This window comes from Myotis daubentonii, chromosome 13 (assembly GCF_963259705.1).
Source record: "Myotis daubentonii chromosome 13, mMyoDau2.1, whole genome shotgun sequence".
In the NCBI taxonomy this organism is placed as follows: Eukaryota; Metazoa; Chordata; class Mammalia; order Chiroptera; family Vespertilionidae; genus Myotis; species Myotis daubentonii.
In genome coordinates, this window is record NC_081852.1 from 26714016 (window position 1) to 26732690 (window position 18675).

Here is an 18675-nt window from a genome sequence, read left to right on the forward strand (position 1 = left end):
ATTCCAGCGATTTAAATTTAAAAAGCTTTATTTTCCAGGGCAGCTGCCCCTCACACAAGGGCTCAGAGATCAGGCTATTTTGTTCTGGGGGCTCCCCCATAGTCATATCTATTTTTGTGTTTGCTGTGATGTGGGAGGGAGTATAGAGATTCATACCATGGCTCTTGAATGCTTTGTCCTGAAAGTGGCACATGCAACTTGGGTAGGGAAGTGTTCCCGGAAGTGGGGGAGAACTGAATAATAGTAGACGCTGGTAATGTCTATGACATCTTCTACTCTAGAGGCTGGAAAGCTAAATACTTATTTCTCAGCCTCCATTGCAGCTAAGTGTACCCATTTGACCTGGAGAAAAGAAAATATTTTCAACCAGCTCACTTTCAAAAAGTTCCTGAATGATTCTGTTGAACTGCCCATACCTGGACCAATTACTATTGTCCTTCAATTGATCAGCTTGAGTCAGGCGCAATATCATTTTAGCCCCAAGGAACAGAAGAACTATTATCGGCTTAAACAAATTAAGAATGAATCATTGAAATACTTTCCCTGGCACCCTACAGCTACTGAGTCAACTCTAGCAGTTGTCTACTTCTGTAGTTCTTGTCATGTGAGACAGATAAGCCCCAAAATTTGTTTAAGCCAAATTTTCTGTGCGGAAAGTTGAGAAGATATGAACCCAGGAATTACTGGCTGCTAAGCACCAGTCTCATTGAAATAACCAGTCTGGAAGAAAAACAAAAGCCCCCAGAGAGAAGCAAAGACTAATGATGGAAAGAAAGAGAGAGAGAGAAAGAGACCTGACAGCTTTCAAGCTCAGGGTTCCAAATGACATTGCATAACACATCCCACCCTTCAGATCACTTTCCTAGCCGTTGTCTGATTTCAAACAATAATTCCAATGAGACAGTCAAGACAGATATCATTAGCAGACTCTATGGAAACCTAGAAATATGAGAGCTAGTAAAAGATTTGACACTCATTCACTGTTCAGGCTTAAGCATGTCTGTAAAATAAGGCGTTTGAACTAGTCTGGTATGGTAAATATGAACTCAGCTTCTGACCTCAGAAACATTTAAAAAGCCTACCTCATTCTTTCATTAACTATACTAGAGGCCCGGTGCACAAAAATTTGTGCACGGGGGGGGGGGGTCCCTCAGCCCGGCCTATGCCCTCTCACAGTCTGGGACCCCTCGGGAGATAACAACCTGCTGGCTTAGGCCTGCTCCTGGGTGGCAGAGGGCAGGCCCAATCCCTAGGTGCAGCCCCTGGTCGGGCTCAGAGCAGGGCCAATTGGGGAGTTGGGGCGTCGCCCCCTGTCATGCACAGAGCAGGGCGGATTGGGAGGTTGCGATGCCACCCTCAGTCACGCTCAGGGTAGGGCCGATTGGGGGGTTGGGGCACCACCCCCTGTCACACTCAAGGCAGGGTTGATGGGGAGGTTGCGGCACCACCCCCTGTCATCCACAGAGCAGGGCCAATCAGGGGGTTGGGGTGCTGCCCCCTGTCACACACAGAGCCACAGGGCAATCAGGGGGTTGGGGAGCTCCCCCCTATCAGGCACAGAGCAGGGCTGATCAGGAGGTTGGGGCACCTTCCCCTGTCCCGAACAGAGCAGGGCAGATAGGGAGGTTGTGGCCCTGCCCCCTGTCACACACAGAGCCGCAGTGCGGATCAGGGGGTTTGGGCACTGCCCCCTCTCACACTGATCCCGGTGCTGGGAGGCATATTACCCTTTTACTATATAGGATAGAGGCCTGGTGCACGGGTGGGGGCCGGCTGGTTTGCCCTGAAGGGTGTCTTGGATCAGGGTGGGGGTCCCCTCTGGGTTGCCTGGCCAGCCTGGGTGAGGGGATGATGGCTGTTTTCAGGCTGGTGGGTGACTGAAGCTCCCAACTGCTCCTTTTCTTCTTTTTCTTTTTTTATTCTCAGCCAGCTTTAGCTCTGGCTCCAGCTCTGAGGCCTCTGCTGCTGAAAGCAGGTATCTGGTTTGTTTGGGTTCTATAATCGAAACACTGTATCAACTCCAGCTCTGAGATCCTGTTGGGCTGAAAGCAGGTTTCTGGGGTTTTGTTTAGCTTCTATATTTGTAACAATGTTTCAAACTGCAAGCTCAGAGGCCGGCAGCGGCAGGCAGGGAACGTTGGAGTCCTCTGTCACTGAAGCAAGCAAGCCTCATGTTAACTTCAAGCTGCCTAGCTGCTGGCCGCCATCTTGGCTGGCAGTTAATTTGCATATCACCCTGATTAGCCAATGGGAAGGGTAGCGGACGTATGGCTAATTACCATGTTTCTCTTTTATTAGATAGGATAACTTCTGGTAAATTTAATTAACCTACCTAAGTTTCCATTACTTCACTTGAAAAACTGCAATAACATGTTCTTCATTTTAACAATTAAACAAAATAATTAAAGATAAATCATATAGCACAATGCTTGACCCACAGTAGATCCTCAATAAACATTATTTCCCTGCCATTACTTGTTTTTTCTCCCAAAATTATTTCTCATTTTACAAATGAGTCTACTTAGTACTGGTGGGTTAAGGACTGCTCAGATCAATCTAGTTAGCCAGGGTTTGAAATTGAAACCAGTTCTGAAATGGAATCATAATCTATATTTTTGGGCTAACAGTCTGATATTATCTCCATGAGACTATGCAAAAGCAGACTGCTCACCATCCCTTAAAACACCACGTTGACATAATCTCCCTACAGACACAGGATATTTATAGTATTACATAATTTGAGAATTACAAGCAACTTTATCAATAATATGCTCTAACTTCCTACTCAGAACTGGGATTCCCTTTATAGCATCCCTGATGGTGGCCATCTAGCTTCTGTTGGGACATTCCAGCACAGAAGCCATTAATGATGAAAACGCTGTGGCTCGGGTAGCTTGGTTTTATGGGTTAGCCATCTTTCAGTTGCTGGTATTGAATTCAAAATATTCATGCCAAAAGGGATATATTTTGTCATATACTAACTTCTAGATTTAGACCAGGCTTCAGACATTTCCCAATCAAGGGGCTGGACAACCACCATCAGGATCTGATCTCTCTCTGTTTCTTGATCCTATCCCTGAAGCAGTCACAATACCATAGGAGTGCAAAACTGATTTGCCAAGTCCAAGACTCGTATCAGTCCTTTTGTCAGGGATAGGGTCATTTGCACTAAACTCTAAGGTCTAAGGGTGAGAGAGAGGCAGCACCCAAGGAGAAATCAGAATATTATCACCAAGAATAAGGAAAAATGTAAATTGACCACGCAAAACAATGAATTTCACCACAATGTGGTCTTGTTCCATATCTTGAGCCAGAAAAAGGAGATAAGGACTTCTTTACTAAAACCTTGAAGGTTAACCCTGCATTATGGTGTACCTGTCAAGAATTCTTTTGACTGCAAGCAACAAAGTAACCAACAAATACTGGCTTAAACATTACAGTATAAGATGCATTTCTCTTACAAAGAAAGTGAGTGATCTGTGGCCCTGATTGAGAAGCTTAATGGTGCCAAGTCTCTGGATTGGTGACTCTGAGGCTCTCTTAGTAATTCCCAATGGCAGCTCAATGGTCACACCAAATCTAAGTAACATGTCCTCAAAAGCAAGAAGCAGGAGGCAGTATAGAGTAATTTTTGTAGTCCCTCTGTCCCCTAATAATAGTAGCAAGTGAATATTTAAACGGGAATTATTGGCAAATGCAGCTGTAAGTTATGTTGTAGCGCAAAATTGCGAAGCCTTCAAGCAAAATCAATGTTTCATGACATCTGTCATTTGTTTTGACACATCTTTCCATTTTTAGGTTAATCTAATTATTATGAATTATAACTATTTTTCTAATTTCATCCGCTGATTGAAATCAATTGTTTTATTTCGGTTGAATATCAACCCATTGTAAAAGTAAGATTAAAAAAGAGAGTTTTCAAGCAAAGATCAAGTTGCGATTGTCCAGTTCTTGATGCATCAAAAGAAAAAGGAAAAGTTGCAGAAAGGTGCAATTACGTTAGCTGCAAAACAATTTAAGTGCAACAGAATGACCATATCAAGAATTTGGAAACGTGTTTCCAAAAATAATTGTCAAGGAGAATCTTATGCTAATGTTGATTCTTTGAAAAAACAAAACTGTGGACGTAAATGCAAAGATTATGGAGAAAAACTTGAAAAACTTAGACATATTCCTCTTAACAGGAGAGGCACCATATTAGCCTTTGATAATATTTCTCCCGAAATAATGGATAATACGTTTCTGTCACTTCAACAAGTTATGCTGGAAGCAATGAAGATCGATGGTTCCAATAATTTTAAGCTCACGCATACAGGGAAAGAAAAGCTTCGCAGCCAAGGGATCCTACCTACAAGTTTAAAATGCAGTAACGGGATTATTGAAAAATCCAGAAACTATCTGAACACTCAAAATAAAAATTAGGAGTACTATTTTTAATTTATTAATTTAATCTAGTTTTTGATAATAAATGTTGCATTCTATATTTATTTTCTTTTGTTACTATTATTATGGGACAAATTACATTCATCAACTGCTACTTTATTATTATGGGACAGAGGGAGTACTTTTTTTCTGAAACCTTTAGAAAACCTCTCTTTACCTCTCGTTAGCCAGAACTGGGTCACAGCCATGTCCAGCAGCAAGGGATATTAGTATCTGCTTCTTTAGGATCTAGGGTGAGAAGCAGACAAAAGAGGTCATGGCTCTGAATGTCAACATCATCTACCAAAAGTGTTACAGGAAAACCGGACAAGAACCAGACAGCGCTCTGAGAGTTTGGAGTTACACTTTATTCACCGCAGTGGGCTCAGGGAAATGAATCCAAAATCTAAGCAAAGCTACAAGCAGAACTTCCCTTTTTATAGAAGAGCCAGCCCTTTGTGTGCTTGCTGGCGGCGGCCTTGAAAACTATACAGTTCTATCCAATTAAAAAATGCACCTGGCATGGCATTGGGTGTATCTAGTCTCTGGCCTACAAGGTCAGATAGCTAAGTTTATCTCCCCCACTCGTCAAGCAGGCTAGAAAGCAAAGTTACTTTTTCAGAATAAGAGGCCGTCCAAAGAATAGCAGAGAATTCCAAACAGTAGTTTTACAGAATAGGGGTTTTCCTTCACATAAGTATGTTAACAAATGTGGTTTTGATCCAGTTTCTTCTACTCAACCAAATAAGGCAATTGAAAGGAGAATAGGTCTTGATCCCATAACCTCAGGACTTCCATAACATTCCAAAGGAGTAATTAGACCTTTTCAAAATAGTAACTGAATTGTAAACTCTACAAAAAGAGAAGTCAAAGCTTATGTTTATATTCTATAGACATTAGCACAGTGCCTGGCAAATTGCAGACAAGTAAATATTTTGAATTAAACCAAAATGTTCTGCTCAGAGATAGTCATTTTTCTATTAATAATCAAATTAATTGTAGATCAAAATGTATCTATTTACTCTTTTAAGTTGTCTCCCTTTTAGTATTAACTGGTGTTAGTACAAATGTCAGTAACTATTTTACTAGGTTTTTATGTGTTGGTTTGCTTGTTTCTCTATTCATCAATAGAATGCTCTGGAAGTAGGGCAAATTTTATTAGCCACATACTTTAATCTCAAACTTTCCATGAAGAGATGATATCAAAATGAACCAGGAAGCTTTTTATACAGATTCCAACTCACAAGTCTCAGAATTTCTGATTCCCTGAGTCCCAGGTCCTTGGGTAATTGCACTTTTTAAAACTTTCTAATTTCAGCTGAGTTTGGAAATATTAGTCAAACCAACCAAACTAGTCAGCTCAAATAGACTAAAAAGATCCATTCGCATTCCCAATTTTCAGTCTAGAGGGCATCCTATTGTCAAAGGTTTGCCCAGCAGCTCAGTGACTACTTTGCTTAACTAGATCTCAAACAGTTGAAATCCTTCTAAAAAAGATAAGGAATGTCTCAACAATGAGGACTTCGAGAAGTTACTTTTAATGCCTGCCATATAGACAAAATTTGCCAAGTTTTTTGTCTTTCCAGAAACCAGCCCAAAGACAATTCATAAACCAAAGTCATCAACTGATTCTGCCTCCCTAGCAGGAATATCTCACTCCCACTCCCTATAGAGACATGACCCACATAAGTGACTAACACTAAACCCTATATTTATGCTCAGTTAGGTACATGAAAATTCCTCTTTGTTCTCATCCATTTAGATTTAATGTTTTGTCCAATTTCCCTAGATCAATGGTCTGCAAAATGTTAAAGATTATCCCTCCATCACAACTCTTTACCCCACCTTAAATTGGATGTCTCGTGACCCAAGATGACAAAGCAAGCCAAGGATCCCAATCTCATTCATTTATCCAGCCTACAGAAAGAATGATCTGTCTCCGGGTGCATTATTTTTTCCACCTGCCCAATAAATACAGTGATATATAGCAAGAAGAGCAAATATTTATTACAACCTTTTTTCTAAACCCCTGAGCTTTAAGATATAACATTTCTTGTCTTGTCCATTTGAATAAGGTTGATTTGATAAAAGCAGGATTTTCTGTAGATAACATCTATCTCACTGTAAAGTCAGTATATGAATTTATGTTTTTATGAAACACACAAGGGAACTACAAAGAAGAGCCTTCACCCAAGCAAATTAGTCAAAAGCAATAGCCAATGTTTTCAGCCTTTGTTACATTCTCTTGAAGACAGAACAAAAGGCAGATTGATTTCCCCACTGAACAAATGGTAGGCCTACACCCAGGGCCCTTCAGTACTGGGGAGAATGAAATTCTTAGTAAGGAGGTAAATTCTGGCTCTTGACTGTTCTGTTCACTTGTCCTCCCTCCAACCCGCACACCCTCCCACTTCAGTTAACAGAACATCAAAAGAATAATAATTCAGCAATTCAACATGGTTAAGAACATTTGATGTAAACACATCAGTCTCAGAGCAAGGAAACAATCTCTCCACTGTATATTTAATATTCCTCATATCTTCCTGGATATGTTATACTTTCCTTTGGACTACTTGTTGAAAGAATAAAAATCTAGAGGTAAGTAAGTGTAACAATTAGAGCTCAAGATCTATTAAGGAAAGCAGACCAATGTTCCATGGTTTGAAGAAATTGAGAAGTTGGGGAGGAAGGGGAGTTGACAAAATAATACTTACTGTGAAAAGCTACCAAAGTGATATATACTGAGTACTGAACACAAGGAAATAAGCTAAATTATAATAAAAAAAGATTAAAATTAGGGAAATATTATAATATTGAGCTAGTTATTGAGCACAATTGTGAATATATGAGAAAACAGCCTCTGAGACTTGTCTTAGTTCTCACAGGTTAGGTATGTGGTAAAGCCAGGACTTGAGTCCAGGTCTAGCAGACTCCATGAAGGATAGGATGGGATTGCAGAGAGACATAAAAAGAAACAGTGAAACCTGATGTCAGCTAATTCTCTCATCCTCACTAGTGAAACTAACACTATGACTTTATATTAGTCTGTCCTTCCCCAATCATGATGGCCATTGTTTTGCAACAATTTATAACAAATCTTTAGGTTAAAATATCTAGGCCTATAATGGCCAGGCAATGGAAAAGTGGGGTATAATTTATTATTTAAAAAAAATTTGCTTTTTCCCCTGGGGTCTACCTCCTATAGGAGTACTATATATCTTGCTCTCTTTTAAAATAAACATTATATATATATATATATATATATTGATTTTAGAGACAGGAAGGGAAAGAGGGATTGAAACATCAATGATGAGAAAGAATCATTGATAAGCTGCCTCCTGCTTGCCCCCTAATGGGGATCAAGCCTGCAACTAGGGCATGTACCCTGACTGAGAATCAAACTGTGACCTCCTGGTTTATGGGTCAGTGCTCAACCACTGAGCCACACCAGCTAAGTCATCATGCTCTACTGACATTAGGTTTGGTCCTGTGGCTAGTGTTTCCTCTTCCTCACCTTGTTGAACTCAGGAGTGTCCATGTGACAAGGTAAATGCAAGGTATATATTTCAGAATTCTTCAATATAATGGAATATTATTCAGCTATATAAAAGAATGAAATCCTGTCATTTGCAACAGCATAGATGGATCTTGAAGGCATTATGCTAACTGAAACAGTCAGATAGAGAAAAACAAATATTGTGTGATCACTCTTACATGTATAACTTAAAAAAAATAACTAGCCTTGGCTGGATAGCTGAGTTGGTTAGAACAATATCCCAATACACCAAGGTTGTGGGTTTGAACCCCAGTGAGGGCACCTACAAGAATAAATCAATAAATGTATAAACAAATGGAACAACAAATCAATGTTTCTCTTTCTCTCTCTCAAATCAATAAATTAAAAAAAATTAACTCATAGAAATAAAGAACAGATTGGTGGTTGCCACTGGCAGGAGGTGGGTGAAATGGATAAAGGTGGTCAGAAAGCACAAACTTTACTTATTAGACAAAGTAGAGACCTGGTGCACGAAATTGTGCACTGGGGGAGAAGAGGGTCCCCCAGCCTCCTCTGTGGGGAGCAGGCCTAAGCCGGCAATCGGACATCCTGAGAGCTGTGCTCACCAGCCATGAGCCCAGCTTCTGGCTGAACGGTGTTCCCCCTGTGGGAGCACACTGATCACCAGGGGGCAGCTCCTGAGTTGAGTATCTGCCCCCTGGTGGTCAGTGCGTGTCATAGCAACCAGTCATTCCACTGTTTGGTTGATTTGCATATTAGCCTTTTATTATATAGGATGTTTTAATTTCTGAGTGTTTCTCAATTAATGATTAGAGTGAGTCCACAGAGTGAGGTCCATCCAAGAATTCTCCCAGATCTAGCAGTCTACAGTGTAATCACAATCACCCATGTTTTCTAAGAGTGGGAGCATAACATGCCAGTCTGTGTCCTTCATCAAGGGCTTATTAATCTGACATTACTTCAAAGTTGCCTGACCTACTTCTGGAATATCTTCCTAGCACATCACTTGCACTTTGAAGAGACTAGTAGTCAGAGTTAAGTTCTTCCAGGCCCCTAGGGTTAATTACCACTTCTCTGGACTAAATGATACCCAGGTAATATAATTTACTTAGTGGTATCCCGGTGTGTCAGAAGGGTTGAAGCACTCTCTAGCATAAAGTGCTGTAAAGGATGAATCTTATTCACTCCTGAGATTTAGAAGATAAGAACTTAACCTTTATGCTTAAGTATTTCCAATGTATAAATTAAAAGGAAACTGGTCGCAATTATAAATGAGCATTGTGAAACATAAAATGTGAATGTCAGAGCTTAATACCATTTAAATCAACCATGAATATTTCTGTATCTCTAAAGGGTCTGCACTAATTAAAACCTTTTTTTCCCCATGATTAGAGGTTATCAGGCAAAGGTATTCACCTTGATTCTATAATTCTACAACAAAAAGCCCCACTAGGTTTTTGTGATAAAGAAAATGGGAAATGGAAAGCATGCCCTTTAAATACCAACTCCTAATTGCAAAGATATGAATATGTAAATCCAATTACATACATTTAAGGGTTACGTATTAATTGGATCTACCTTGATATAAATTGCACAGTCAATTCTTTTATTAGAAGTGATCATCTCTTTACATTTGGCATTTGGTAATAACTGACAAAATATCACAGGTTCTCCCTTGCTCTGAGATTCGCTAAAACTTACAGCTCACACAGGATAATATATTTGTCCTGAATTTTATAGCCATCAGAATATATGCTAATATTTTACTTGAAAGGAATAAAAGTGATCATATTAATATGACCTCTTAATCACTGGGCATTTGAAGAGACTCAAGGCCTCACATTTTAACTGGCTGACTGGCAATAAGGAAATGGTCAGATGGCAGGAGACTGAAGTTCTTTCATATACAGTCTATAGAATGTTCTTTGGAGATGTGCACATCTTTGTCTCTGACTCACTGATACCACACAAACACTTTAGATTCCTTTGCATCCTTATACATTCTCCTGTACCTGTTCTTATACTAATTTGTTGATATTGATACCCCGAATGGCAAGCTGGGACTCTCTGCAGATTCTTGTCTCACAAAGTTTGAAGAATAAATTCGCTGACTAAAAGATTTAGGCAAAAGTGTGGAAATTTATTGTAAGAGTATACAAACTCCCACGTGGGGGTGGAAGGAGTCCCCAAATTGGGAGAGCCCTGCTCTCTCTTCTCTAAAATGGGAAAAACCTAGTCCAGTGAGTCTCTTTGTCTACGGGTTTATAAATGCTCGTAGCTTCTACGTCTGTTCATTCCATTTTCTAATTGGACTCTTCCTTATTTTATGTCCCTCATTCTTTCCTAATTGGCCACTTTCCCCCTTTTCCCTGCATGGTATCAGTTTCAAAGTTTCAAAGCTCACCCGGTGCTCTGCTCTTCTCCTCCCCCCCCCCCCTTTTTTTGGTAACATTCCTCTGTCCTCTGTGTATGTAAGATAAATAATCTGGCAGCTTGGAGCTCTCTGCCTGTCACGTATGCATTCCTCTCCCATGGACCCTTCCCTAACTGCCTCTCCTGTTTCTAAAATCCTTTCAGTATCAACTGCGATGGTTAATTCTATGTGTCAACTTGACTGGATCCCAAGGTGCCCAGATAGCCAGTAAAAAACTATTTCTGAGTGTGTCTGTAAAAGCGTTTCTGGAAGAGATTAGCATTTGAATTGGTGGACTGAGTAAAGCATATGGCCCTCCCCACAGTGTATGGGCACCACCCAATCTACTGAAGCCCAAACAGAAGAAAACAGAGGAAGAAGAGCAAATTTGCTTTCTCTCCATTTGAACTAGAACATCTGTCTTCTCCTGCCCTCAGACACTGACATTCCTGATTCTTGGCCGTTGGGAATTGGATCTAATTACAACACATGCTTTCCTGTTTCTCCAGCTTACAGAAAGCAGGTTATAGGACTTATTGGCTTCCATAATCATATGAGTCTATTCTTATAATAAATAGCTCGATAGGTAGATTAAGATGAAGAGAGAAAATATGTATATCTATATCTATAGATACAGAGCCTATGGAATATCTTATCTCTATATATAGATTAAATAGATTGAGAATGCAGATATAGATATAGATATTAAGATATGAATATGAATATGGATATGGATATGGATATGGATAGAGAGAGATAGAGATAGATAGAGATAGAGATAGAGATAGAGATAGAGATAGAGATAGAGATAGAGATAGAGAGACAGAGATAATTTCCATCATATGGATTCTGTTTTTCTGGATAACCTTAATACATCAACTTACACCTAGTTGAACATTATATACTCTACCCGACAAACAGAAAAGAACACTTATTACCCGGCCCAAACTGGCTCTCTGACATCCCCCGAGGGGTCCCAGATTGCAAGAGGGTGCAGGCCAGGCCAAGGGACCCCACCAGTGCACAATTGGGGCTGGGGAGGGACACGGGAGGTTAGTCAGCCACGGAGGGACCATGGGAGGGCTCCAGGGAGGGCTCCAGGGCATGCCAGGCCCATCTCTCTCAGTCCCAATTGGCCAGACCCCAAAAACAAGCTAACCTACCAGTTGGAGTGTCTGCCCCCTGGCGGTCAGTGCACATCATAGCAAGCAGTTGAGCAGCCTTAGTATATCATTAGCATATTACACTTTGATTGGTTGAACAGCAGACTGGTTGACTGGCCACTTAGCATATTAGGCTTTTATTGTATAGGACTAGAGGCCCAAAATTCGTGCATGGCGGGGGGGGGGGGGGGGGGCGGAGGGAATGGTCCCTCAGCCCGGCCTGCTCTCTCTCTAATCTGGGACCCCTCAGGGCATGTCCAACTGCTGGTTTAGGCCCAATCCCCCTAACTGCTCTCCCCTGCCTGCCTATCGCCCTAACTGCTCTCTCTTGCCGGCCCAATCCTGCTAACTGCTCTCCCCTGCTGGCCCAATCCCCCTAACTGCTCTCCCGTGCTGTCCTGATCACCCCTAACGGCCTCTGCCTCGGCCCTGCCACCATGGCTTTGTCCGGAAGGACGTCTGGAAGGTCATCTGGAAGATTTCTAGTCTAATTAGCATATTACCCTTTTATTAGTATAGATAGTCAATCTATGGTGGAAGGTACAGTGGAAGATGCAAAAATGAATGAGAACATCTGGAATTTGACAGACCTGAATTTTAATTTTGCCTCTGCAATTTATTAGCTGTGTAACTCAGAAAATTACTTCATCCTTCTAGCCCCATATTCTGGTCTATGAAGTCAGAAAGCAGCCACATCACACAATGGGATGATTAAGTGAAACAGTTTATGTAAAATGCTTCAGGCACAGCAAAGGTGTGCTAAGAGCATCTCCACCTTTGTTATCCTCTACAACAGCGGTTCTCAACCTTACTAATGCCGCGACCCTTTAATACAGTTCCCCATGTTGTGGTGACCCCCAACCATAAAATTATTTTCATTGCTACTTCATAACTATAATTTTGCTACTGTTTTGAATCATAATGTAAATATCTGATATGCAGGATGTATTTTCATTGTTACAAATTGAACATAATTAAAGCATAGTGATTAATCACAAAAACAATATGTAATTATATATGTGTTTTCCAATGGTCTTAGGAGACCCCTGTGAAAGGGTTGTTCTACCCCCAAAGGGGTCGCGACCCACAGGTTGAGAACCGCTGCTCTAGGAGCTCCTGATCTGAGAGAGGTGGGATGCTGGAAGGAGGAGCTGGGAATAAGACATTCTTCAGTAGAATATGATTGCAATTAACTCAAATTACACTCAAATGTGCAAAGAAAATAGAGATGTTGTATTTTCTCTAACTGAATTGATGATCCTCACAAATCTCCCACACATCTGGGTAACATGGAAAAAAATAAAAAGCTGAATTTAATAGCTTAGAGCAGTGGTCGGCAAACTGCGGCTCTCGAGCCACATGCGTCTCTTTGGCCCCTTGAGTGTGGCTCTTCCTAAGCCTTAGGAGTACCCTAATTAAGTTAATAACAATGTACCTACCTATATAGTTTAAGTTTAAAAAATTTGGCTCTCAAAAGAAATTTCAATCGTTGTACTGTTGATATTTGGCTCTGTTAAGTAATGAGTTTGCCGACCACTGGCTTAGAGCATACCAATCACTTCTGGTTTACTTTGGATGACTTGGTCTCTTTCAAGTAAACGCTCTAATTTCCATGCCTTTCTAGTCCTCACTATAGTATGTGGTGGGGCTTACATGACTTCATGGTAGTGTACAGAAGGTGGTTGCCTCAGATCTTTGCCATGCCCTTCAGATCACTACTGGTCTCTGTTTCAGAGTACTGGGCTACACTGTTTCCTGGATACCTTCGATATAATTAGCCTCTTCTGGGCATTTGAGAATTGTAGCTATTCACCTTTAGAGTCCGTATTTCTATCATTTACCCCCAGCTATAAAATGTCCCCACCTATGGCCTCTTTGTCCCAGTTCTAGGACTTTGCTGGTTCAGCAAGCATTTCTTGGAACACCAGCTCTTTCTGTGGGGTGTGTGGCCTTTCTGTCTCATTGCGCCCTCTTCACATCCTCTGAGCATCTAGAAGTCTCAGCTCAGGTTCATCTGTAGAGCTCACTCCCTCTGCCACTGGTGTTCTGCCCCATCCAAGGCATGTTGTACAGGGCCAATACAAGGCATCCCCTTGAAGCTGAGAAGTGTGCCAGTAGTCCATTCCCACCACCCCGGCATTCATTAGGTTCTCAGGCGTCCTCATAAATCGCGTTTGGATGTTATTATCCTCCCCATTGTGCCCCTTTCTACCTCCAACCTGAGAAGAAGACAACAAGGTAACCTATGTATGACCTAATCACCCCATTCCTAGTCTGTCTTTTCTCTTTCCAAAGACAGGATAGAAAAAGCTATCTTTTCTCACATTATCCTGTCTGTTTGGATCTTTTTCTCATCAAATTGTCCTTCTTCCTGAGATGCCATTTTTATTCCATTTCCTGGGGAACTGAATGGTGGATGGGTAAAGTGGGAGAACCTGATTTACCAATAAGGGAATTTAAATCAGTAGGTTGTTATAAAACAGTTTGGCTGTTGCATTAGTAATAATTTAAAGTATAAGAAGTGAAGTATGAGAAACAGAAATTCAGAGTTCAGAAGCAGTGGTAATTATAGGCACAGTGCAAACACTACAAAGGCAATATCACAGGTAACTAGATCCAGAGACCACCCCAAACTAGCTTTGAAGATAATATGTCCTATTCAGAAAGTCCTGAGCTCTGGATACTCATTTCCTACATCCCTATGCCCCAGAACCACTTCTTCTGGATGTGTAGTGTGAGCAATCTTGCTACACTTCCATCTTTGGTCAGGGTTTCCAATCCCTAGAATTGCCCTTCACTTTCAGATCAGCTCTTACTACACACTCAGTTCCTACAGTAGATAACAACCAAGTAATCCTGACTGCAGAGGCCAACACCTTTTCTTTGTCCACTGGATTCTTAATTCTGTTCCCTCTTTCTCTTTACCCAGTGATCATTGGCCTCTAATAAATGCCTATGTGTATGTATATATATATATATATATAGTTTGAATTTGATATCATTCTCTCTGCAATGAGATAAAGTTTGATATTGTTTACGTAAAAAGACAAAGTCAACATCAGCTACAATATTCTACCATCCATCCATTCATTCAACAAATAGTTATTGAGAGCCTACTTTATGCCAGTCACTGTTTTAGGCAGTGAACAATGTCCTAACCCTCCTGGAGCTTACTTTCTAGTGACGGAAAATAGAAGAGAGAAAGAGAAATAGAGACATAGATATTAGTGCCCTGAAGAAAAATAAATAAAGGTTAAGGAGAAAGAAAGGGACAGAGTGGTCATAAAAGATCTTTCTGACTTGGGGACTTGAAGCAGGCTTCTTAAGAAGGTAAGAAAATAAGCCATATGGTTATCCTGGGGAATTATATGCCAGGGAGTGAGGAATAGTTGCCAAGACTCAGAGGAGGAGGTTTGGTGCGTTCTAGAAATATAAAAAAGGTATGTCTAGAACATGTGTAAAAGGCAGAAAGAGTGAAAGGAAATATAGTCAGAGAGGTAACTGGGGATGGGGGGAGCCATGTAGGTTCTCTAGGCTATGGTAAGAATGCTATTCTAAGTGATATGTCCATTTGGAAATTTTTGAGCAGATTCACTTATAATTTTTAAAAATAACTCCAGTTTCTGAATTGAGAATAGACAACCAAGAAGCTAATAGTACAAACAAGAAGACATTTCATAGACAGCTGGAATTATCCAGGCAAGTAATGCTGGTGTGGACTTGGGTAGAGAAAGCAGAGGTCAGTGGCAGCAGTATTTGTTGATCTGGGATGTGAAAGAAAGAGAAGTCAAGATGACTTGTAGGTTTTTGGTCTGAACAACTACAAGAATGAGTTTTTATTTACTGAAAAGGAAGGCTAAGAGAGAAGTAGGTTGAGAAATTCATTTTTACACACCCTAGTTTGAGATAACTATTTAATATCATATGGATAGGTTAAATGGGCAAGTGGCTGATGTGTGAAGTTCAGAGGTGAAGTCAAGGCATGTACTTGGAAGTCATAGATGGTACTTAAAGCATGAGAGAAGATGAGATCACCAAAGGACAGAGTTAGACATAGAGAAGTAGAGATCAGAATCTTATGTCCAGGGCATTTCAATTTATAAAGATCTGAAAGATGAGGAGAACTGAACAGAAGATACTTTGAACTGATGTCCAGTAGGGTATGAATGACAGGGTCTCTTAGTGTAAGTAAAGAAGATAATATTATGCCAAAAGTTAGTCATGCTTTTCTATTGTGGGTAATTTACTCAGACTCTGTCCAGTATGTAAATGAATCAGACAACTTACTGCTCTCCAAGGGAATACCACTAAATAGATACGCTAGTCAGCCTTCCAAAATGGTTATTAATGAGTCCTTCCTCCTAATCCCCACACTCTGTAATCTCCTCTCCTTAAGTATGGACTGGACCAGGTGACTTTCTTTTAATGAATAAAGTATGACAATCATGATGAAATGTCACTTTTGAGATTAAGTTAAAAAACACTGAGACTTTCATCATGCTAACATTCTCTCTCAGATCTTCTTACATGTTTCCCCTCATAAAGAAGGTCACTTGGCAAAGGATTAAGGATGACCTTCAGCAAACTAGCTAAGGAACTAAGACCCTCAGTCCAATAGCCCTTAAGCAAACCAAATTCTTCCAACCATTACAGAGTGAGCTTGAAAGCAGATCCTTCCTCAGTAGAACCTTCAGATGACATCCAGGACTCAAGGTCAACACCTTGACTGCAGTCTATGAGAGCCTACAAAGCAGAAGACCCAATTAGCCATGGCTGAGTTCCTGACCCATAGAAACTATGAAGTAATAAATGGAGCTTGAAGCTATGACTGGATTTCTGATCTATAGAAATTATTAAATAATAAATGTTTAATGCATTAAGGAAAATATAGTAGTGCGGAAATCACTACAGAGCAAAGCAAACTTCTCCTATCCTCATTTTAGGTATCTAATGCCTATGATAACAGTCATAATAATCTTAGTATGAATTATATTGTCATTGTGTCAACTTCTGTCTGGTAAAGTTGAAGTTTCGGCCTTATCTAAAATTGAAGAATAAAATCAATAGTGAACAAGTCAGAAAAAAAATATTTTTGGATAAAAAGACTTTTCTGGCATCTCTGAATTAATACTGCAGAAGATAATCAAAGACTCTGGCCCTGGTTTAACACTTTAAATCATCTCATTTGTTTTGAAACTCCTCTTTCTTCTCTTCTGCTCACTTTTCAACTCGTCCATCCCCACCTTGGTGACATAACTGTAATTTAAGCTTCTTTCAAAACCCATTATGATTTCTACTTCAGTGCCCTTGAATGCTGCTAAATTAAGATACCAGCATAATTAATGAGCCACCTTGCTAATACTATTTCTTCTTCACATCACAGAGGAAATGTCAAGTCACTTCTCCTCTGGAACTCAAGACTACTAACAGATTTCACTGTCATTTATAAATTAGTTCAGAAATAACAAACAGGCAAAAGACAGCAATAGTTAAAAATTAGTTCACAAAAAATCACATAAGCTTCTAAATAGTTTTCTTTAAAAAGTGTTTAAGCCCTGGCCGGTTTTGCTCAGTGGTTTGGTCAAGGGCATGTACCTCAGTTGCAGGCTTGGTCCCCAGCCCTGGTTGGGGTACATGCAGGAGGCAGCCAATTGATGTGTCTCTCTCACATCGATGTTTCTCTCTGTGTGTTGGTCCACCTCCTCTCCATTCTCTCTAAAAAGTCAATGGAAAAAATATCCTCAGGTAAGGACTAACAAAAAATATTTAAGGGGACCAAGATGATTAATTTTATGTATCAACTTGATTGGGCTTAAGGGTGCCCAAATAGCTGGTAAAACATTATTTCTGTGTCTGGGAGGGTGTTTCTGGAAGAGATTAATGTTTGAATTAGTAGGTTGAGTAAAAAAGACTGCCCTCATCAATGCAGATAGGCATCATTCAATCCATAAAGGGCATGAATAGTATAGGAAGGTGGAGGAAGGGCAAATTTGCTTTTTTGGCTTGAGCTGGGACATCCATCTTCTCCTAGCCTCAGAAATTGGCACACCTGGTTCTCGGGCCTTCAGACTGAATTATACCGCCAGCTTTCCTGTTCCTTCAGCTTGCCGATAGCAGACCATGCAACTTCTGAGCAGACAGTGCTTCTGTTTCTCTGGAAAACGCTGACTAATACAGGGGCTTCTTCATTCCCCCAAAGAGTAGACTGATTCAATGAAAATCAATTCCTCACTACAAATAACCATAGACATTTTTGATAAAATATAACAAATATATATCTTAAGCACATAGCTGAACGCAATGCAAAACAAATTCTTCTTTTTGCCCCGGTTAAAACAAAAGGGAACGTAAATCCACAGTGCAAGAGCAGCTGGTTGTCCAATTCCAAGGAGCTTTTTATTCTAGATAAATCGTGTTTCTGTAATTAAACTGAGAGGTCGGGACAGAAGTGCTAGCACGACTGAACATAGGTCCTTGGGGCTGGAGCTGAGGTTTTACAGCTCTAGAGGGAGCAGAAGTCATGCATATTAGTTTCCTGTGGCTGCTATGACAAATAACCACAAACTTGGCAGCTTACAACAATAGAAATTTATTCTCTCACAGTTCTAAAGGCCAGAAGCTCAAAATAAAGGTGTCAGCAGGATTGAACTCCCTCCGGAGTCTCTAAGGAAGCATCTGTCCTTTGCTTCTTCTAACTGCTAGAGACTGCAGGCATTCCTTAGCTTACAGACATCACTCCCATTTCTGCCTCGGTCTTCTCATTGCCCTTTCCTCTGTGTGTCTGAGTCTCCCACTTTTCTGTCTCAAATCTCCCTCTGCTTCTCTCTTATAAGGAAATCTGTCAATTGGTTTAGAGCCCACCCAGTAATCCAAGATGATCGCCTCATCTCAGGCTCTTTAACCTAATCACATCTGCAAAGACACTTTTCCAAATAAGGTAATATTTATATGTTCTAGGGATTAAGACAAAGGTGTATCTTTGGGGCCTTCATTCAACTCACTGTACTATGGTCCTAATCTAGGAGACAGGAGCTGAAAAGTAACCTCTGCAAAAAGTGAGAACCCTCAAAGCATGACCCAATCTATAAAAAACAGGATTAGAAAAATTTCATCCAATAAGCCAAAAGTTACAAGAAAGTGTTCTGTCTACTCCAGGCTCT